Below are 24,973 nucleotides of genomic sequence, written 5' to 3' on the forward strand. Positions count from 1 at the left end.
ACAAACTTGGTGAATGCTTCCTATTTTATTCTAACTTTGAAAGGAAATGAAGTAAAATTCACTTTTTTATACTACTGTACATCACCGTCCTCCCATTCATGCAGGGTATCTGAATTTGCAAGCATATTGAATCCAGAAACCAAATTTCAATTTCATCCCTATTAAAATAAAATGGATTCATTATAGAAATAATAGGATGATGTATTTCTTTCTTTTTTTTTTATTACTGGAGTAAAATTGCTTTACAATGTTGTGTTAGTTTCTACTACACAATAAAGTGAATCGGCTATATGTATACCTATATCCCTTCCTTCTTGGACTTCCCTCCCCACCCCCCCACATCCAACCCATCTAGGTCATCACAGAGCACCGCGCTGAGTTCCCTGTGCTATACAGCAGGTTCCCACTAGCTATCTACTTTACACATGGTAGTGTATTTATGTCAAACCTAAACTCCCAATTCATCCCACACTCCCCTTCCCGCCCTGTGTCCACATGTCCGTTCTTCTCAGAGAAAAAAGTCAAAGAAGAATTTAAAACTGTGAAAGTATACACATATTACTAGCTGAGGATGGTTAATTAATATGGCGTAATAGAGGATCCAGTACGATGACTAAACTTAGGGAATAACTGGATCTGAGACTTTAGATACTTAATGGTAAGATACTTAATATTGAGAGATTTACCATCACTTAATGATGAGATACTTAATGGTGAGAAACTGGATGGTAATTCCCTAACGTTTTCAACAAATGGTTCTGGAACAATATGTTCCATTGCCAACTCATAGTGTTACATCTGGATCAATGAAACTGACAAAGTACGACAGTCCATAAGAGGCTTGAACACAAGACCTCCTGGGTCTTCTAGAAAAGAACTTATTGGCCTATGGGACATCTTTTCCTGGTTTGGTAACGACTGAGGCTCTTGGCTATGTTCACTTCTCTAGGCAGCCTGTCATCCTGTTTGGAATAATTTCTACTATAATCTTGGTTTGCTGTTGCCTCAGACAGATTAACCAGTTATTCTCACAGCCTCTTAATGTTGCAGTCATTTGAGTACATGATGGGTAGCCTACATTACTCACTCAGGTCCTAAAGGATCAAGAGTTAGAGTTCCTCAACTCTTCAATTCTGGTTCTAGCCCCAAATCCTAGCTCTTTCAGATGTGACCATAGGCAATTATAAGATTTTGCCTGATGGTCTTCACAAGGCCAAGGGAGGAAGATAATTTGCCCTTCCCACACCAGTACATTGCAGTTTCTAGGAGGAGTTGCAGTCAAGAACTCACATCCTTCAGGCCAGCCATGCTCATACACATATCAGCATTCCTAGAGTAAGAATCCCATTCAGAGAACACTTTATACAGTGTCTTGTCTAAGGCACTTTCTCCACTCTGACTCAGTAATTTGTCAATAATGACATTACAAGAAAAAAAAAAAAAAAACCCTCAGAACAATAGTAGTCAGGAACATAGACAAAAATTAAAAGAAAAAAAAATTCTAACAAGGTATTAAAAAATGGAATGCAACAATCCATATACATGTGTAGATAGATAGAGAGAGGGAGCGTATATGTATATAGGTTAGTACATATACATATATTCCTATGCCCTGTTGGCTGAGAAAACCTAGAAGCAGTGACACCCCAGGATCAATGAGCACACTTAGCAGAAGATACCAGTTTCTAGTACCATTCGCCAATAGAAGAAATCAGTCAGTGTCCTTGGAGAAATGGCTGACTCTAGGACTGGGGCAGAAAATAAATGAGTTTGGAGCATCTTTCATTGCCAAAGTAAGGAAGTACTTATAAGCGAAAAAGAAACAATGATGGCAGTATGTCAAAGGGACAGAGAAGCCAACCAAAAGAGTTCCAAATAATTAAAACCAGAAATTTTGAGCCACAAAATAAAATAGTATTGCATTATAAACTTTAATATAAAATATATATACCCAGGTGTCCTAAGTGTTATAAATAAATGATTCAATAAATAAATAAATGGGGTACAATAAAAAATTTTCCATATAGAAAATTGCCAAATAATTTGTGTAAATTCTTCACTCTCAAGGAGGTGAAGCATAACTCCTTAAGTGTAGACTGTGAAAATGACTTTATTCCAAAGAGTAGAGTATGAAAAGTATGGAGGGGGGCAAAAAGATTAATTTAACAGTGGAGAAACCTGACAAACTCCACGTTAACATCAGTGGTAATAAGCCATGTTTATGATACATACCTTTGATATAATGTGATAAACAATGATGATTTACTTCTGTGGTTTTCCTCTGTAAGACCCACAACTGCAGTCTATAATGAGAAAAACATCAACAAGTCCAAATTGAGGACCACTCCACAAAATACCTGACCAGCTTTCTTGAAAACTGTTAAGGTCAAGGAAAACAGTGAAAGTCTTTGTCACCATTATAACCGAGAGGATCCTAGGGAGACAGGACTACAAATTCAATATGGTATCTTGGATGGGCTCTTGGAATTGAAAAAGGTAATTAAGTAAAAACTAAGTCAATCTGAATAAATACTGAATTTTAGTTAATAATATATCAATATTAGTTAATTAATGGTAACACATGGACTATTCTAATGTAAGACATTAATAGGAGAATCTGGGTGTGGAGTATATGGAAACTCTTTGTACTATTCCACATTGCCTTTTTGTAATTCTAAATCTATTCTAAATCTATTCCTTCTTCCTGGAAATATGTACAATGCAAGCTATGCTAAGGCTATCCCTGTGGGTTTTCATTATCACTATCAGGGATACAAAATCTAGGTTAACAGATGGTACACCGGGGTGGAGGTAGGAAGAAACTGTGATTGATTGAAAGGAAGTTTACAGATGGATAAGGAAACCAGAAAAGGAAATTATCACTCCATATCTAACTTAGCTTCCCAAAGCAAGATAATGATTTTCTTGGCCATTTCTGTTTGATGTAGTGCTGACTTATGTTCAAAGTTGGAAGAAGCCCAAGATGTCTTTTCCACTGAAAAGGAGAATGTAACTGAAGCCAAATCCTAAGATTTACCCCAAAACAACTTGAATCGTTTGAAGGAAAGACATCAGCCAGTATTTCTTGTTGAATATCCTGATTAACAGCAGTTGAATTGATCACATCTGTAGCATTTCCTTGGTTGTGTTATCATATAGTTTCTTTTATAACCTTAAAAGAAATACTACCTTAGGACTAGACTGTATGCTTTATGCCTGGCAGAGAGCAGCTGGTGCACCATGTGGCCGTGAACCAGGATGACATTTTTTTTAGACAACTGCATGGGTACAAAGCAAAGGGATTTTTACTGCCTGCTCCTCTATCAGATTCTGCTTTGCTCTTAGACCACGTATGAGTATGGAGGGATCATTATAAAAGTGGCTATTGAAACAGCATTAACGTCCGAAATGATGAATGTTGGTGATGTAACAGTTAAAGATCAGTGATAATTTGTTTCTGAAACTTCAGAAAAGATATTTATGCAAAGTCATTTTTGCATATTGATTGAAATGCACCTTGAAACACATCTCTGAATATGATCAGCTAACAATTGCCCAGATGACATATTTGTTGAGGGTGCATATCATTTACTTGAATTTCACCATTACCACAAGTACTCAGCACTTTGATGACTCAGCTATCACTTGCCCCAATGTAGTAAGATGTTCTTAGGGCTTTGGAAACTGGATTTGGTATGGACTGGACATGGAAAGGATTTTTCTGGAGGCTCACCTTGGGTATGATAAGACTTGTTAACTTAGATAGGAACACAAGAGGGAGCTATTTTCAAGGAAACTGGCCATGTTCAAACAGTGCACCTTAAGAGGAAGAAAAAGTCTGATCAAATTAAAAGACAGTTACCAGGTGAACTGGTGTCTCAGGCTATATGACCAGCTTAAAATTGGCAAGTCATCACTGATAAATGTGGGTAAACATTCAACCATTATCATCATGACCACATGTTGAACTGCTAAATTAGGGCAATGGGAATTTGTGCCTCAGAGTCTCGAAAGTTAAGTTATGCTGTTGCTTTGCATGCTACACTGTTGCCTGTCATGAATTCTTTCTTAGTTCTTAAAACTAAGCCACCTTAAAACAGGGTGATGCCTGTTTTGTGCTGTGAGATGGACTGTAAATCTGAACCCAAACCACTGCAGCAGGTTGAACAGGGTGGAGACTATTGCTCCATTAATGGAAATATATCCATGGTCTGTGGATCCAGTAAGATCATCAAATATGATCACTTAGACCTTAATTCATATTGAAGTCTTCCTTTTTTATTTAAGCAAAACCTTTTGAGAACAGTAATATGTATGCTAAAATGTGTATAAATCATAAACGTATACATGAATTACATGAATGAATTTCATGAATTAAACTTTCTGTGCAACCAGCATCCAAATCAAGAAATGTCATCTTGGGCTTCCCTGGTGGAGCAGTGGTTGAGAGTCTGCCTGCCAATGCAGGGGACACGGGTTCAAGCCCTGGTCTGGAAGGATCCCACATGCCGCGGAGCAACTGGGCCCGTGAGCCACAACTACTGAGCCTGCGCGTCTGGAGCCTGTGCTCCGCAACAGGAGAGGCTGCGACAGTGAGAGGCCCGCGCACCGTGATGAAGAGTGGCCCCCGCTTGCCGCAACTAGAGAAAGCCCTCGCACAGAAACGAAGACCCAACACAGCCAAAAATAAATAAATAAATAAATAAATTTATTAAAAAAGAATCTAGAAAATTACTGACCATTGTGTGTGATTTTTGTAACTTGTAAAGACAAAATAGACAGTTTTAATGGACCCGTAAAACATTTAAAATGATTATATTGAAACACAATACTTATAAAATTCTATCCAACCAATGTGGAGGTTTTTTCATGCTGTATTTTCTGGCCAGTGTTTAATTAAATTCAAGTTCATTATACTTATATTTCTATCACAGGACTGTAAGTTCCCAGAGCCGATCTGTCTGTCATAAGCTTTTGGTCATTCCAAGATTAGTCTGAATTTATGATCCTAGTAATGATCATTTAATAGTAGGGACAAACAACTATAGGTAATTGTAGTGACACAAAGGAATAGATGTGTTTTAACACAGCTGCATAAATTGCAAACTATAGAAAATTCATAATTTTACAAAGTTTCAACTCAGAGTCATTTTTAAAAATGTTAAATATCTAATCTAGAAAATAATCGGGGAATAATGTTAATGACTGAAATGTTATGACCTTTATTTATGTCATATCCCTGAAATATTTTTAAACATGATTTTCTTCTGTAGATGGATGCACGAACACTGTCATTGAAAATATTGAATGAAACTGACAAGTATACAGGAGGGAGCATATTATAAAAATACAACAAAACTACTTTACTGAATAATACTGAGTTGAAACATTGAAACGATTATTGTCTCTGAGAGCTAAAATCCAGATGATTTGCAGTATCCTATAAATGTATGATGTTGTTGGTTCTATTTATATAATGTACCATTTGACTTACTCTCTTTATGATATTTATATCTCCTTATGGCCAGACTTTTATAAAGCAATTTTTATCAAAGCTGTGAAGAGGTCTTTAACTTTTTCTTTTCAATCATAAACTTTTAAAAGGTGGCAGCACATACAGCGTTGAGTTTTATAAAAGAATCCACAGAGAAAACTGTAATTTTCTCCTATTCGATATATTGTGATAAATTCCAAGGAAAGATATATTCATTCATATTTTTAAAAACTGGCTTATTTTCATTTTTAAGCATTTTTAATGTTACATATACACATTGATTTTAGAAATAAAACAATGACCAAAATGGTTTTCCATACTAAGTAGATGTTATTTTACATATAGCTTTCTGTTCTTACTGAGATCTCCTGAAATTCAACACTGATAAAGTAAATTACAATCAAAGAAAAAAATATGTAATTAGCACTGTGCAATTTTTCTAACCTCTCATTTGTTTATATACAGCATAACCCTTTTCTTTTTCTTTTGGACACAAAGGGAGAAAATTCTTCCTTCAACTCCTTTCACCAACATTTCAGGTATAGTCAAAACTTTCATAAAGAGAAGCGTTTTTTCTAACAACTCTTTTTATAAAAGAATAATAACAAGAGACAAGTTTGGCTAGGTACCTATGATAATTTAAATAACCCTTTCTCATCTTGGGTACTTTATTACAATGAATGCCTGCAACTGTGAATCAATTTCCCAATTGGAAGGAAAATTTTAAAAAAAAACCTAACTGAAAAGGACATTAACAACAAAACCAAACAAAACTAAAACAATCTGGGAAAACATGGTGAAGGCTTTCTTCTAATCCATGCTCAGTCAAGAGCATACATCACACTTCTTAGGGAAAAAGGAGGATCCAAGTTATACTATACAATTTTTCTGACTATTCCCACCCTAAAAGGAAAGACAATGGTTATTTCATCCTACAAACAAATTAGGGTTATATAAAGAAATTCAAAATACCAAAACTCTATGTTTGAATATCATCGTTTAAGAGAAGATATGCTGTCGGTTTCAAAATGACAGCTTCATTTTCTTTCACTCAAATAAATGTGAGTCCATATATAGCTCTGTCTTCAGGCATCTTGAAGCTAAACATTTACGCAGTTTTTCTTAAGTTATGGAGAGAGATAATTAAAACCTTTGGAGAATTTAATAAAATATTTTGGAAGGATACAGCTACCAAGATGTTTTTCTAAGCTATAATTTCTGATGCAGCAGTTATGAAGGTCTCTTTTTATAAATCTGAGAGGGTGTTTGTTTTCTTGCTTTTATTTTTTTAAAATAATAAGTGATTAATTATTTAACGTCATTTGGTATTTAAGAAAAATGCTACCCTGTAGGCAAAAATAACAACAGGACTTATATCTAAAAGACCAAGAAAACATAGCCAAATTCTTCCTTCCCAAACAATAACAACAGCAAAATCCCAAGGTTCACCCTAATGGTCCAGCTTTACCATAACTATTCGTGATGCATTTCCTCTACTGAAATGAATATTTCCATCTATTTATTACAGATACTAAATGTTTAAGAAGCTGGGGTCTTTATTCTAGGATTAAGCTATATGATCATAATTTTTTAAAATATATATTTAAAAAGAAATTGACATGCAGTTATTTAAAATTTAAAAACAATAAAACTACAGTATCAGATAGAACATAGCGCCACATCCCCCAAAATATTTTAAATATTCTCATTTTAACATAAGTTCAGTTTATATTATTTTATATAATGCTTTTAAAATATTTTTAGGAAGTAGCACAATTCACTAGAGAAATCAGGTAATGCAACATAATCATCTCAGTGGAAAGTGTAGTTATTTGTATATAAGTTTCCAAATATTTCTTTCCTGGTTGCACCATGTTCCAGTTTTAGTCACAGTTCATTGAAACTGTAGTGAATGCTGCATTTGTTACAAATGAAACAAAACCAACAAATTTTGGATAATTAAAAACAGTGTCAAAGTTTTATTACAAACATGTTGCCGAAAAGATAACTCTAGAAGTCAATTACAAGATTCTTTTTTCATAAGGATGTTTACAAAAGAGAAACTTTAGATAATGACTGTTAGATTAAAAACAAGGGGCAAATATGTTTGAATAAAATAATAATACATATGGTTGACAGTTACTTGGGTTTGTTGGGTACTAGATTCCCAGAAGTCTTCTTCATACCATTAAATTTATCACAAAATTGCTTAGACATTTTATCAGGAATGCAAAATTCTCCCCCAAAGGAAGTTGTGAATACTGTGAAACATACTATTTCTCTGATCTGATTTGGAAAAAATTTTGTTTGTTTCCAACCTGTAAAGAGAGATTTATAAAATGGCAGGAATCATTAAAGAACTATAGACGTCTAAAAGATACATGCAACCCTATGTTCATAGCAGCCCTATTCACAATAGCCAAGACGTGGAAACAATCTAAATGTCCATAGGCAGATGAATGGATAAAGAAGATATGGTACATATATACAATGGAATACTACTCAGCCATAAAAAAGAATGAAATAATGCCATTTGCAGCAACATAGATGCAACTGGAGATTATCATACTAAGTGAAGTAAGTCAGAAAGAGGAAAACAAATACCATATGATTTCACTTATATGTGGAATCTAAAATATGACACAAACGAACCTATCTGTGAAACAGAAACAGAATCACAGACATAGACAATAGACTGGTGGTTGCCAAGGGAGAGGAGAGTGGGGGAGGGATAGAGTGGGAGGTTGGGGTTAGCATATGTAAGCTTTTATATATAGAATGCATAAACAACAAGGTGCTACTGTATAGCACAGAGAACTATATTCAATATCCTGTGATAAGCCATAATGGAAAAGAACATTAAAAAAAAAGAATATATATATATATATATATATATATATATATATATATGTATAACTGAATCACTTAGCAGGACAGCAGTAATTAACACAACATTGTAAATCAAGTATCCTTCAAAAAATCAAAAAAAAAAAAGAACTATAGACATCTAAACTCAGATTAAAATTCCTTCTATGTGAACACAGCCCTACTGCTGCATGAGGGACCCTGGAATAGAATGAATTCTGGTACTTACTCCAGTTGCTGCAAATACAAAATCTTCTACAGTAGGAAAAGTGTATTTCAGTGTTACAACTCTGTTCAAATGTCTCTGATAAACCATGAATAAGAAATTATCTTCGCATTTTTAATAATTATACCCCTAGGTATACTGTAATCAAATTGTATAAGCAGCTTTTGATGATTTGGGAATATGATATATACGCCCATCTTTAAAAATTCCAATTTCAAGTTTAAAAGAATAAGGCTCACACTTGAAAGGGCTACAATAAATGTTTCTATTTATGTATTTTTTGTGTGCCAAAATATTAATATTTTGATTTAGATATATTTTGTTGGCCTTCCAATCCAGAGTTATAGTATCCCACTTATTACATTTTGAGGTCAGTTTCCTTTTCTAACGTGGCACAAGAAAATTGGGAAAGGGGAACAATATTTTCCATACCATTATGATGATTACTGAGATTTCATCGTTGACATGTGAGTGATATGTTGAAAGACAAGTGGGTTCAACCTCGTCAATGCTGGATTTTTTTTTTCCCTTGGCCATGACAGATAGTTCAGCCTATCAAGACATTCAAACTCTCAAACTGGTTGCAAACTTCTACCCTTGATTTTCCATCAAACCCTCCCTATCTTCAACTAACTTCAATATTTCTCTCTTGAATTATTCCAGCTCTATCTCCTTCAAACCCTTGAACCTCTTTCCCTTGATTAGCCTAAACACGCATGGTTCCTCTTCAGGATATCACTGAAATACAAACACCTCATATTCCCCATTCCAACTCTGCCCTGGGCGATGGTCCATATCTCACAACTCAGAGGCTCCACTAGAATTTTGAGATGGGAAATGAATAATGCATCTCTCACTCTTCAACATTTACCAGAGCAAGAACAAAACATATTAATATTTTAAAGATTCACCTAAACAAAAATTTTGTTTAGCACATATATGCTTTCACTCTATTTTTGAAACACTGGTGACAATCCTAGTTTCTAGTAAATCACAGATTAGAATATGGATTTCTGTACATATGCAAATAGAAGCTTGTCATACTAACATAAAAGAGCGATCACATTCCTTTGAAATTTCTCTATCTATACACATTGTACACATGTACTTGTAAGCTGGGCACAAAAAGAATAGGAGTAGCTGCAATCATATATTTGTTTTATTATTTTCACCCTCAACACTGACCTAATGTATTTTTAATTTTTTTCCTTATGTACACAGAACTCTAATCTGAAGATGATCTTTTGAATGATAGAATTTGGATTATGGTATAAAATAATAGTGTTATTAAAGTTGACAGTGTTTTATGACTTCCCTTAACTCATCATTTTCTGAGCATCCTTAATAAAACAAAAACAAAAACTGGTATATTTATGCCACTGAATTACATAATGCAGGTCATTTCTAATGTTATTTAATAGTGACATTTCTAAAACAAAACAAAGCAAAACCACTTAATTTTATTTTCCAATTTGTACCATTTGAAGTTCTATTTTAAGCTATTAGAATAAATCATAGCTAGAATACACACAACTCTATTTTTATTAGTTCAACCATCTTTCTAACAATCTTTCCAACATTGTAGACTCCACACCTGTATTTCCATGATGATACTGGAAAATACAGATTTCCCACAGACCTCAAAACCTTAATGTTTTTCCCTCCCAAACCTTTTCCTCTTCCACTGTTTCTTTTCTATGTAAATCATATCCACCCTACTCAGTAGAGTTATAAACCTACCTTGCCTGTATTAGCAAACCAATTTCCTTTGTAAACCATTCAATTTAATTGGATCCCCACTCTGTAGCCAGAGAGATCTTTCTAAAATAAAAACCTGATATTATTACTTCTCTGGTTATCTCTTTATACTTTGCAAAGTCTAGCCCAAGGCTTGTAAGAATTGCTTGTAATAATTATGGTAGAGTCTATGATACTGTATTAAATAGACCCCCAAAACAAAAAAACAAACAGTAGTTGAAAAGATAGAAGTATATATCACTAGGTTCTGGTCTAGTCCTTTTTAAGGGAACTTGGTCCCTTTCATTATTCTGTCCAAATATTTCTCAAAGTTTTCCGTTATCTGTATGATTCAAGCAAGTTTCAGAGAGATGTTCCTATTCCAGACTGTGAAAAGTGAAGAAAAGGAATTCTAGGGCCAACAAGTTTGGGTTTAAGGACAATCTGAAATTGTCCATCTCTCCTTTCACATTCCATTGACCCAAACTTAGTCTGCAACTGATAGTAAATGAAATGAAAACAATGAAATAGAGTGTGTAAATGGAAAGTCTAGCTAACAGCTGGGAAATTCTCTATAAGGAAGAAGCAGAAAATGGATATTCGAGGATTGTTAGCAGTCTTTACCACACCATCAAATTCAGCTCATCCCTGTTTCTCTCATATTCTGTGTTTCAGCCATTGTGATTCATATGAATTTGCCCTAATTATCTTCACCTTTTTCATTCCTCATGTTGGTCCTCAGAACAATCCTGTTTCCAACTATCAGTTTCTGTTACTTGTAACCAGGGAACACTTTCTAAACCATAGTGTCTCAGAAGGAAAAGCTATGGTCTTTTTTGATTTATGATTTGCTTATATTTGTTTATTTATTCAAAAGCCCTTTCTTTTTAAATATTTTCCCTTTCAATAATTGAAGTATTTTTAGTTATTGATAATTTTACAAATTATTATCAGAATTAATACATGTGAATGACTTTTATTTTTTCTCAAAGCTAATGAGAATTTTGGTCTATGTTATTTAGTCTCCTATAAGGGCTGGAACATTTTACTTATATCCCTAGATAACCTCTGTTCCAGTTATTCTGGTATTTTTTTCTGGAATGAGCAATTCTAAGATTGGATCTCCATTTTCTGTCTTTCGTAAGTATGTCAGCACTTATCCTATTATCTCTATCCTTTCCATTTGATATTGTCAGAATTTTCCTTTCAATTTTATCTTTCATTATCCAGTTTATGAAGTTTCTAGTAAGATTTAAAGAATTTTTCTCAAAAATATGCCTTCTTATTTCTCTAATAAAATATTTCCAAAGTTCTGCTCTTATTTTGATAATTCAAAGTCACATTCTTCTCTTTTGTTCAGCAGGATTTTGTTCTATAGGCCTCAAACCACAATTTCCTCCTCTTTACTTGTATTCAATTGAGGTTTTTTTTCTGTGCCATCCCAGTCTTTGCCAATAGATAGGAATCTCTTTCTATTAAACTGCTGCTCAACTTACCTTCTTAAATATACAGGGGGATTAGCAGAATGAAGTCCATAAATTATAGTTCAATACTCAGTGTCCAGCAAACATGGACAATTATAGCTTTCCTTTGCATCTATCCCATCCCTTACAATCCAGTTGCTGGCAACAAAAAGTGGATTATCTAAAACATTAAAATCCTTAATCTTTACTTCTACACAATTCCTTTTTGCTCTCTAGACTTTAACACAATCATTTTTGAGAGGAATATTCTTTCCTGTGTTCAGCATGCCAAGGCTGGTATCTGCTCTCCACTATCTTCCAAGCTACTCCTCCAGACACAGGTATGCACATACATTCATACACATACACACACACATGAGTACACACACACACTCTCATACACAAACACATGCACTTACACATGAACTTTCCCTGAGTGTCACAATTTCTCCTAGGACATTTGAGAAAACATTCACAAATGACAACAAGTATTATTGAGTGCAAAACATGTGCTAGGTACCGTTCAAGGTGATTTGAGTAGAGCAAAGAAGATAATAGTCAAAGATCTTTTATCTAATGAATCTCACATTCTAGAGGTCAGATATAAACAATAAACAGCAAAGAAAAGTATAAAGTATGTGAGAAGATAATACACTTTACAGAAACTATAGACTAAGGCATAAGAATTCTGAGGCTTTGTAAATTTGAAGAGGCTGGTCTGTATATCTTGAGAAAGATGGAGCACAAACTGGAAGGATTAGAGAGGTGTACATGCAGATATGGGGTAGGGAACTCTCCAGATGGAGGGGAAGACCAGTGCAAAGATGCTCTGTACATGAGAAATAGCAAGTAGGTCAGTAAGGCTGAAGTGAACAGAGGCAGAGAATAGAAGAGATGATGTCAGAAAGAGAATAGGAGGTTATATTTACTAGAGCCTTCTAGGTACCATAAAGACATTGACTTGATTTTGGGTTCAGCTCTTTGTGCACTGGAGACACATGATCTGACTTATGAATTGGAGTTAACAGTTAGGTGACCTCAGAATGAAGAGAAGTATTTACTTTACTTTTATAAAGAAAAAGGAAATTTGATATGTGTATACGTTTAAGGAATTTTAAGGAAATAGTAAAGATGAGACTAATAAGAACAAAACTATTTCTTGCACCATATATTTTGTAGCTTATTTCAAATTCTGAATTGATTGTACTTTTTCATAGTTCACATAAGCCAAAAAGTTTTTTAAAAATTAGGCTTGTTTTAAAATGACTACTATTATAGGAAATTTTTCTTAGATTTATGAATTCTAAAATACAAAATATGACAGTATATAGCTTCCTTACTTTCAGGCTTGTACTAGTATAGTATTTAAATATATTGCTATTAAGTATGACAGTAACTACTTTTACTTATACTTAAGAGTAGATATCTTGTGTTCTGTGAAATAAAAATGTTTCAAATTTAAAAAAAAATACAAGGTACTGTCAAGGATTGATTTCGTTAGTAGAGAAACAACATGCAGCTCCTCCAATGTTGCATTTTCTAAAACAAAACACAGTGATGTCATTTCTATTATATTAAAATTCCGAGAAAAAAGGTTTTTATTGATAATCTATTTCATGCAAACTTTATTCAAGTTGCAAAATTATCAGATACAATAATAGATATATTATATGTAATGACTTTTAATATAATTGTCAGAAACCTCAGTATGGAAACCTAATACTATATCTAATCCCCTGTTATCCATAGCAGTGAAAAAATTACTAACCAACTAAAAATATCTTGATTTCTCTTATCTCAGAATAATCTTTTTATTCATAAACAGCATGTTATATTAAAAAAAAAAAAAAAGCAAGCAGCTTTTTAAAATAAAATCCCTGTAAAGGTGATGGAGACATTGAAATTACAATTTTTCGGAAAAGGAAAATCCTAGGAAATCAAGAAACATTATTATGCCAAATAGAATGAGAAAGCTCAAGTTCACGCCCACGGATTTTAGTGCACCTATAATGACATGACAATGAATTAAGAGAGTTGAAAAAAATACTTCAGTCAAATTTGAATGTTATTTACAGAGGTAAATTGTTTAGTTATGCATTTTTAGCTAAAAATAGATTCTATCCCTGAACTAGAGCTGGCAATACTTGAAAAATAGAGTAGAAGAGAGAAAAAAATTGTAAAGCATATAAAAATATTACAGGTAATCACTACTTTCAAAGAAGGAATGTTTCGTTAATATCAGACATCATTCTTTTTCCTTTTTCTAAAACTAGTATTTCAAGACTGTCAGTAATCTTTCAAAAGCCACTTAACAATCTGTCAAATAACAATGATAGTATACATTTTATTTGACAGACCAAAATTTATTTGTAGGTTTTTAAAAAATCCCAACTATTTACCTTTATATTCTACACACAAGTGTATGTGGATAAATATGATCTAGAAATACAGTTATTCAAAAAGTTTAAATAATTATACTGTTTATGTGTGTAGAGTTTTGGCATAAACTATGATTCAAAATATGTAAATATCTTAACAATGAAAATTTCATAAGGGATCTACCTCACTTATGCATTTTTCCTTATTACATTCTTTGAGGAAGTATTAGCTCTCTTTTTTATATTTCATCTACTTTGATTCTCCACACATTGTAGTTCTTTAACATAAATGCATACATTACAGTTGGTAAACTGTTTAAATTATTGCTTTCCCTATCATAAGGTTAATTGGTTTTTGCAAAAACTTGATTTAATTGTTTAATCAATGACATATTATTTTAAGTGTTCTCAGTGATATTAGTTGATGGTTTTAAAATTTCCAGTTTCCTCATTTACTTAATAATTTCCTGAACATAAATACTTACACAATAATTCTTAGTTAAAAATATAATTAGAAAAAGATTATTTCAAAGTACATGAGCCAAAAGCATATAGTCATCATCTGAATCATTAATCTGTGGAAAGTGGGCTGGGGTAGGAAATAGGTGAGGGAGATTGAGGTACAAACTTTCAGTTACCCAATAAATGAGTCATAGTTATGAAATGTACAGTGTGGGAAATACAGTGAAGAATAATGTAATATCTTTGTATGGTGACAGACGACAACTAGACTTATTGTGGGAATCAGAGTTTAATCAAGGTAATTCCTTTCCCCCTCAGCGTGTGTGCCTGGGAGCTTCATTAAAAGCTCTTCCCCGCTTACATTGTTGTTTTCCAGTTGGTACTGTCTGCCTCCCATTCTTTGCCTTTCCAGATGGGAGCCATAATTGTGTGTACCCAGTGCCTGCTCCATCACTACATTCTAGGTGTTTGTCCTGGAAAGGGAAGATAATTTGCGGTTTACATTTGTAGTTCTGCAGACTAAAGGAAGCCACATCTGGATCTGATGGCACGCAGAGACAGGGACTCTGAACAATAATCACTGACCAGATGGGACTTTATGTTGTCTTTCTCAGGAAGGAGTGAGAGTGTTCCATGTGCGAAAGCAGAATAAAATAATCTGGTAACTAAAATGTTCTGTCAAAGATGATAAGATGTATTCAAATTACTATCTTCTTGGACACACAACAATCTGACCTTCCAAATCTTTCTTGCAGTTAGGTCAGAGACCATATGATTAAATTCTGACTAGTGGAATATAGGCATATGTAATATAAAACACTTCTAGATTTGGCCCATTGTACAACATTACCCTTCCTTTTTGCCCTTAAGCAGGGACTTTGGATTCTGTGTGTTCCAGATCTATATCTGCACGATGGAATGGCCTGATTCCCAAGTCACCAATGAGGAAGGGCCAGCCTGCACCAGACTGTGATATGAGTAGGAAATAAAACTTTGCTGGGCTAATCCACCGATATTTTGAAGCTTATTTGTTATAATAATACAGCCTACTCTATCCTCTCTAATAAAATTATATAAAATATTGATAAAAATACTAAACAAACAAAAGGACAGCAAATCCTCATGAGAAGATGGTAATAAAAGAAAACTGCTCAAAAAGCTCCATGTAATTGTCTTCTGCTGTCATTAGAACCAAAACCAGGTTTTTTGGGGTTTTTTCTTTTCTATCTGTGTTTGTTTTGATGAGTGAGAAGAGAAGAGCAGTTTCTGGTTACATGTTAGCAATGGGAGGATATAAATATCAAATAGCCTCTAGCATTGGCAGAGGCTCAGGAGTGCATCCTGAATTGAAGGATTATTCAGTGCCCTTTTATACAAAAGAATAAATCCTTGCAAAGTACTTTCAATTCAATAACTGAAAAAATGTAGAGGGCAAATCCAACAATTGCTATTACCAACAGCCCAGCTGAGCCCTACTTTCTAATGCCACCAGAAAACAGAAAAAGAGATACCAGTAATTCTCCTGCAAAATGAAGGATGAATGGGAAGAGACACAGTGAACCACCATGAGTGGGATGTGAGATGAGAAAGACACGAAGGAAATGCAGAACACATGGCCAAAGATGATACAATAGGAAGGATATATCAAAGTAGCAATCCAAGAAAAAAAAAAAAGGAAAAAAAAAAGAAAAACAGAGTAAAATAAGACAATAGCAATAATACTGAATATACATCTTAAAGAAATAATTTTAATGAGATACACTCATTTAGATAGAAAAATTCTTATATTTAGATATCCCATATGTACATGCAGAAGAAAGTAAATGAATGGGAAAAAAAGGCCAGAAAAATGTGCGTATAAGAAAGGAGATTATTAATTTTATATCACATTAATTTAAGGAGGAAACATTTGCCCATAAAAACTTAAACTTTCAAATGTTATATAATAGAGTCTATAATGCAGATATAACTGACAAGAAATGTTACATACTAAATAACTTTAATAACAGCAAAACACATAAAGCAAATTAAAATGTGTAAGTAAAAGGCAAAAGACACACAAAAAAAGACTCAATAAATTATCTGTATCTATATCAGAACACTAAAATAAAATAATAGAAGGAGAAAAAAATGAACTAAATAATAAATGTAATGTCTCTAAGCAAATATAAACATTTTAAATTGTGCCATAATTGATATATATTTTTTTTCACTGGTATATAGAATTTTAAAAATTGTGGAATGAAGCTAAAAGAGTAATTAAAAAAAAAAGACTTACAACCCTAAAAGCATATATATAAATATAAAATAATATAGGTATATAATATATGTTACATATTCACATATATAATATATATTACACACACACACATATACAGGTATGTGTGTGTGTATACTCCATAAGACGTGATTAGGGGAAATTTCACCAATATTCTGCTGTCATGTCACATATATTTCATGCATCTGATGGAGTCACATGACACTCTAACAATAATTTTTAGCATTTTATTTGTTCACACATAATTTTGCCTCTGAAATTCTTTCAGTGACTAATTTCCTCGTGAAATACATCCTTTATACTTTCCTTTAATGAACTACTGTTAATACTAAATTCTCTGCTTTATTTTACTTGGAAATATTTTATAATATTTTATGATATTAAATATTAAATCATAAATTTTTTTCCTAGGTATGCATTTTCTCACAATTATTTTAAAATATTTTACTAGTTTCTGGTTTCCATTTTTTTCTTTTAAAATATAATCGGTTAGTCTCATGATTCCTCCTTTTTAGATGCTCATTCTCTTCTTTGTGGCTGATGTTAAAAGATATTAATTTAATGATATTAAATTTCTAGTGTTTTTCATTTACTTTATGAGTTATAGTTTTGTTTTCCACTTGGAATACATCATGAGTCCTTAACGTATGGATTCATGTCTTTGTTCAACTTTGGAAATTTATCACAATTTTTCAAATTTTGCTTCTCCTCCATTATTTCTGCAGTCTCCATCTAGTTAGGCAGATTAGGTCTTTCTATCATTTATAGCTCTTAAATCTCTTACATATTTTCTGTGTCTCTCTGCTGATCTTTAGCTAAATCAAGAGCTTGAGTTTTAGATTTCCTACTCAATGCTGATGGAAATGTTTACATAGGCTTTTGAAACAATGTCTAAGAGCTGTCCCATGCAAAAGAAAAGAAATCTCTCTTCTGCTCATGGCTGAACGCTGCTGTAGGGTCTTTATATCTCTGGCAATTTTGGTTTTACCCATGTTGAACCTCAAAGAGATCGTTCAATCAGGAGTTTCAGAGGTTTACAGTAGGACACAGTGAGCACATACAGAAAAAGCCAGTGCAAAGAAAAAATGCAGAGACAGTTCTGTATACATAATTGAAAATATAGTTACTCTAAATAAATGAAGTTTCAGAATTAGTAAGAAATTGTACCATAGAGTTTCTACAGGGAACAATTCAAAAATGAAATCATTCTGGGTTGTAGAAGGTAAAAGGGTAAAGTAAAATTAGAACAGGCAATTTCAATCCAAGTGAAATCATGTCATAAATTACTAAGAACACAATAAGTAATTTGACAATTCCAGAGTTACTTTAATAATAATTTCAAATAATGATATAATTGTCTTGAATCTTATGTGCCAAATAAAAAAGCATCTGATTTTATAGAGAAGAATTGTTGACAATTGTGAAAACAAATTTTTATATACGAAATAAATATTGACTCATTTGCCTTGATAAATTAAGCAGACAAAAGTAAGTATGGATATAAAATAGGAGTGCCATACTGTCAGTACACATTATACTTGAGATCAATCCATGAAGACAAACATATACATTTGGTGCATTTATTTCATTATTTTATATTATTTTTTTAATCACCACATTTCACATATTATATTTTCATTGATGAATACATAGGCTAATTTATAAAATAACTAATATGCTTTTCATTTTTCCAAAACAATTTTTTGCATAATTCATGATTCCCTCATATTTATAATGTGACCACTATTATATGAAAAATTCATGCATATGATTATTTTATCCTCTGATTATAATACTACTGCACAGATTGGTTTTCTACTCTTTAATTATTCTTGTATTCTTGCAACAAACCTCATTTAGTAATGATGCATTATTCTTTTTTTTTTTTTTAAACTTGAAAGAAGGCAGCACTTCATTTTTTTTTTTTTTAAAGATTGATTGATTGATTGATTGATTGATTGATTGCTATGTTGGGTCTTCGTTTCTGTGCTACGGCTTTCTCTAGTTGTGGCAAGCGGGGGCCACTCTTTATCGCGGTGCGTGGGCCTCTCACTATCGCGGCCTCTCTTGTTGTGGAGCACAGGCTCCAGACGCGCAGGCTCAGTAGTTGTGGCTCACGGGCCTAGTTGCTCCAGGGCATGTGGGATCCTCCCAGACCAGGGCGCGAACCCGTGTTCCCTGCATTAGCAGGCAGATTCCCAGCCACTGCGCCACCAGGGAAGCCCTGCATTATTCTTTTAATGCACAGTTTAATTATTTTTACACTTCTTAAAAAAGGATTTTGAAACTATTTACGTTCAAAAGAAAAATTAAAGACCCTAAGTTTGTCTTCTGATTTCTCTCTCTCCCTGTCATTTAAATTTTCCTCCATGGATATATAGTGTTTTTCAATAGGCTTTGTTGCTTTTCTTTTTTCCTTTTTGTCTTATACTCTCCAACACCATCCAAGTGTGAGGGTTCTTTAACCCCTAAATTCTTTATTTCATCCTCCTGTGGTGCTAAACTTTTTGTCTAATATAATGCTCACATTATGTGCTCTCTATAGTGACTGTCCTGAAAGTTGATATGGGCTCAAGGTGGGGATATTTGAATGGTCTGAGCTTCCTGGATTCTCCTATATCCATAGCTCTCATACCACTTTCAGTTTCCCAGTGGCCTTTTCTGAGCCTGATGCATGCCTTCTCTAAAGTTCAGACAGCAGTGGATCAGGCAACCGTGTTTTGCATCAGGCATGTCTAGGGCTTGGCAATTAGGCACGTCAAGGCCTGTCTTTGGTTTAGTTCCCTTATTCATTATTATATCAGTGTTTTTTGCAAGTGTCAGTATTTTAACTTCAGACAGAAAGATAAAATCTTCAAAATATTAGCAAAAATTGGAATAGCAACAAATATACTTAAATCTTCAATGAAAGGAGAAATCAGTCATGATCAGTAGCCACAAACTATGAAGAAATGTAGTAAAAATTGTGTTGAAGCAAAGCATGAACCCATGTTCCTACAAATTTATTTCAGTGCAGAGTTCCTGGAAATAGAATATGTTTCATGAGGGGTAGTCAAGAAATCTTCCTTCATATGGCCAGATGTGTCTCTACTGAGGGATTTTGTAAAGAGTGGCAGAACCAGATTAAAAAAAAAAGGCAAACAAATTTTTTTTTTTTGGCAAAATAGAAGACAGGATACAGAGATTATGGCCTACACTCCTGTCACTAGCCGGTTTAATTAGCTGAACAAATGTTACTGTGCAATAAGTTCATAAAAACATTCTAAAATATACATCTGCTGCAGGAAAGAAGGTTTCTTTACTCAGAACAATACCTAGAGTATATAGGCTGGTTTAGATATAGAGGTGGTGTGTTGGTGAGGAAATTTTCATCCGTGACCTAATCCCCAGAGTGATCACTGGAAAATGGTCATCATAGAACCTAAGTAAATTAATTGCACGAAAATAGTAAGTAAGAAAAATGGATAACATAGGTGAAAAAGTTCAAATAAAGATAATTATACCATGAACTATATGAAAATTGACACACAGTCTGCAAGCAATCAAAGAAATAAAATAACATTTGAGCTTATTAACCATGGGATACAAGATGATCTTAAAAATTGGCATTTCAAATTTTGAAGTGGCAAATGGAGGAAAGAAATAGAAATTACAGGAACAAAAGCTCCAATTAAAAGCAGCACGTTGTCATGGGGAAGGAGAAAAATTATGAGTAAAATGAAATTTTAGAAAGATGAACTTGATTAAGACATATTAAAGAAAAAGTCACTAAGAAGACAGAATATGAATCTCAGATATACAGGATATGAGACTTGGAGGAAGAGATTAAAATAAATGTCCGGAATACCAATAGTGTAGAACTGGTTCTTAATTGTCTTTGTTAGACCCAAGGAATGTGTGGAATATTCTATTAATGGCTGTCCTTATAATGTAAGATTTTTTAACTGATTTTCCCAAGGCATTAGGAAATATCATACATGATATCCTGTAAAATGGAGCTTTTAATACATTTGATTCAAATATTAAGTTCACTCTATCTCTCCTCTTCTGCAGGCTAAACTTACTTGTTCCTTCAATTACTTTTAATGAGACATGAATTTCAGGCTCCTTCTTCAGAACAGGTAACAGATGTTTCATGAATTTGCTCTAGGTATTATTGTTACAATTGGGTGAACAAAACAGAACATAAATATTTCAGGGCTAGTTTTATAAGGCCACAGAATAGAGAGGTTTATCCTCTCTTTAACTCTTAATATTATACAACTATCAATGTCATATCTCATACCTAAGTCATGGAAAATTTAAATCTTCCAACTCTTTTGATACCTGTGGCTGCTAAGGCATGTCTTATGAATCCTAAGCTTTTGAATTTTTTTAAAAATTAAGGAGAAAACTCTGTTTGTACTTGTTTGATTTGCCCCCCAAAATAACTACAAACTATTTTTGAGGTTTTGCTATTTTACAGTCTCCATTTATATTGTGCTTTAACATGTTTTATCACTTTTGGTTTTAGTGACTCTTCAATATTCATTTGGTTATTTGGTTAATGAGGGAATGAATGAAAAATTTTAGACTGAGCGCTCTTTACAACTCATTAGAATTAATATTCCAAATAAAAACAAAATATAAAACTAACATTCATAAAATTAATCTTATTTTTTCATATTATGAGTCATATGCTGTTTTAAAGTTGTCTTGTTTAAAGATAACTTTGTTCTCCCTCATTGTATTCTAGATCATTTCCAGAATATGTTTTAATCTAAATTTATCATTAAACTTAAAAAAGAAAACGATTATAAAATTATTTATCCCAACTCTGTTCCTTCTGCTATCATGGCCAGTGTCAAGGTAATAAAAACACCATTCATATTCATTGTATTTACTGATACTCTGGCTCCATTTTTATCTCATTCCTATAAATTCACTACTTTTTTCTTCTTTCTCTTCCTTACCTGCATATATTCTGAATATAAATTCTGCATAAATATATATCTATTTTTTTGTCAAGTACTAAGTACATAAATATAAAATTGAAAGTTTTATTATACTAATTTATTTTTATGTATTGAGCTATGGCTAGGTGCCAGAAGAGGGACATATTGATAAACAGGACATAATTTCTGTTACATGAACTCACAATATAGTGGGAAAGAGAAAGTAATAATAAACTTGCACTATAAACTATGTTATTATTAAAATGTCCACTGCGCACTATAATAGCCTAGAGACTAAAAAATCCATGAAGAATTTTCAGACGTGGCATTCTTTGTCCTGCTGGTGAAGATGAATAAGTCTTTTTCAAATAGGTAATAAAAAAAATAAGTGAAGTATCATATACAAAGTCAGAGCAAAATAAATAAGGTTAAGGTAGAAAGAAATAGTTAAAATTTCAGTATAGCTGGAGGTTAGAGTGTTTGTTGCCAATTTGTGTGATGCTTCCAATGTCATATATAATGGATGGTAAAACCACCTATAGGATAAAGTTTGTTTCTTTATTCCAACATACATTTTTAGAACCACGATTTATGGTGAACTAGAATTAGACCTTTTCGGAAAGAAGCTGTTTAGAAGGAGCATTACACAAAAGAGTTCTGTTCTTTGATGACTTGATTTATGTATACATTGTGAAATAACAACCAAAACCAAGGTAATTAATATATCCATCACTTCACACAGGTACCTTTTTCTTTTTTGGTTTCTTTTTCTTTTTTGGTGGTGAGAACACTTAAAATCTACCCTCATGGCAGATTTCAAGTATACAATACAGCATTGGCAATCATTATATTGTTGTACGTTAGATCTCTGGAATTCATTCATCTTACATAGGTGAAACTTTCTACCCGCTTTCTTGATCAACATTCTATTCCCACCTCTACCCAGCCCCTGGCTACTACCACCCTACTCTTTGCTTCTATGAGTTTGGCTATTCTAGATTTCACGTAAAAGGGAGATGTATCAATAGTATTTGTCTTCCTGCATCTGGCTTCTTTCATTTAGCATAATATCCTCCTGTTTCATCTACTTTGTTGTAAATGGCAGGAAACAACGTAACTGTTTGTCAACAGATGAATGGATGAAGAAATGCAGTATATATACACAAAAAAATAACATTCTCAGCATTTTGAATCTATACTAGGGGTTGCGAGGTGATTGCAACAGTTCTAAGCAGTATGGGTTCACACAAAAAATATTCAATAGCAGGATAAAGAAATCTTTAACTGTTTTGTTAATAAAGAAAATACTGTCTAGAATAATTCAGATAGATTTTCATTTTTGGCACTATGAATATGCTGTTAATTTGATGTGCAATCACTGATTTTTTCCAGTGATTATACTATATTTCTAGGTTGGGATCCATAGGAGAAAAAAAAAAAAAACATCAGGAGTCAAGCAAAGGAAGATGAAATTAATTTTAATGTTGATAAAGGTGATAGAGTATGACAATATTGAGCTTCCTATGACCACACCCCAAAATTGAACAAAAATCACTCAGTCATTGTTATCACTCACAAACCCCACAGCAGGTTACCCTCCCTGAGGAAGAGACTGTAATAGCTTTTAAAAGTAGTAGCAGAAAGAACCTCTCTAGCAATCAACCAGGTTTTGCAAAAGAGAGAAGGAGGAATTCCTACATTCTCAGTTTATCCTTACAAACTCATCTTTTAGAGCAGTGATGCCATTCTGGTACAAGGTCCACCTGTATTTATTTAGTGGAGCCCCCTTGACATGAAAATATGAAGCCAGGAGAAAGGAAGATTTCCTACAACAATGTTTAAAGAATGAATTGTATTTATGTGTGTCTTTCAAACATTTAGGTAGTGCTGACAGATTTTTTTTCACTAAGATCATCGATATATATATATGTATATATAATATATATGCACATATATATATCTATATCTTAAATTCATTGCCCCAAATAAAGCATTATATTATAGATAATACAGAAATTTTTGATGTAAACAAATGCAAGTCACTACTCATATAATTCCATCTTGCTCAAAATATATTCTACTCCATGGGCTATATTTATATAACATAAACACTCAATGAGTACATTCTTCGTAATACCTATGTATTGTGTATTTATACACACACATAAAATGAAGAGAATCTCTGATAAGTGTGTAAGTTTGATGAGTTTTCAACAGACTGACAACTTCCTTTTGCTTTGTGAAATAGGACATAAAGTCATCTACTAAAAACAGACAAAAAGAATGGACCATAAGTTTGGATACACTAAGTTTTTACATTTCATTTACTTTTTATTCTGATAATCAATTATTTCTATAAACCTGAAGTCCTCATAAGTAACTTACAATTGTACATACATAAAAAGTATTTTAATTTTTCAAAATAAATATTTGAATCTTTTATTATAATATACCCAGTTGAATACATTAAGATTTCTCCTCTAATTATCAAATTCTAATAATATGTCACATGGAAGTCAACGTATCTTGGAAAGTTTCAGTCTGATGCACATAATTAAATCTAAGGCACAACATATACCTATTTGTAGCTAATCGCCTTTTTAGAAACATATATTCCTTTCTTTCTGTGTCAGAAAATGAAAGCCAATACTTTTTACTATAGCTGTATGAGTCTGCCAATTTTACATTTGTCAAAATAAAAAAAAATTCGGCAAACGATGCTAAATTTCCAAACCTTTAATGGGATTAAAATTTACATATAGATTTCATGGCTTGGATAATGTCGGGTTTTTTTCTTTGTTTTTCACTGATTTAAAATCTCCTTCCCTGGAAAGCAACATTTCCATTAAAAGGAAAAGTACAAGAAAATACATACTCTTGGATGCACTGCAGTAATTGGTTAAACTAGGTCTTTGGTCAGAACAACTTTAACTTTTTATTTTAATTTAAATCATAGTATAATATAAACCCTTAACAATGTAAAGAATACTTATACTCAACTTAAGTCTATACAACCCATCTCAAAATTTAAATATATACATTTCTGGTTTAAAAATTTATCCACTTATCTATATTATATATGTTTTATGTTTCTGCATAACTTTTAAACCATTCTTGCCAAAATTGAAAACATTAT

General features: G+C 32.9%; 1 long non-coding RNA gene across 3 annotated transcripts in view; it reads right to left on the bottom strand.

Moving 5' to 3' along the window:
* Nucleotides 1-24,973, bottom strand: part of LOC132358886 (uncharacterized) — a 70,146-nt gene that overhangs the window by 24,553 nt on the left and 20,620 nt on the right. For all 3 annotated transcript variants that reach the window (XR_009500623.1, XR_009500621.1, XR_009500622.1), the window contains exon 2: nt 2,233-2,303. This is a non-coding gene — a long non-coding RNA (uncharacterized LOC132358886). The remainder of the gene's footprint in view (nt 1-2,232; nt 2,304-24,973) is intronic.

Source organism: Balaenoptera ricei, unplaced genomic scaffold, assembly GCF_028023285.1.
Source record: "Balaenoptera ricei isolate mBalRic1 unplaced genomic scaffold, mBalRic1.hap2 scaffold_489, whole genome shotgun sequence".
Lineage (NCBI taxonomy): Eukaryota > Metazoa > Chordata > Mammalia > Artiodactyla > Balaenopteridae > Balaenoptera > Balaenoptera ricei.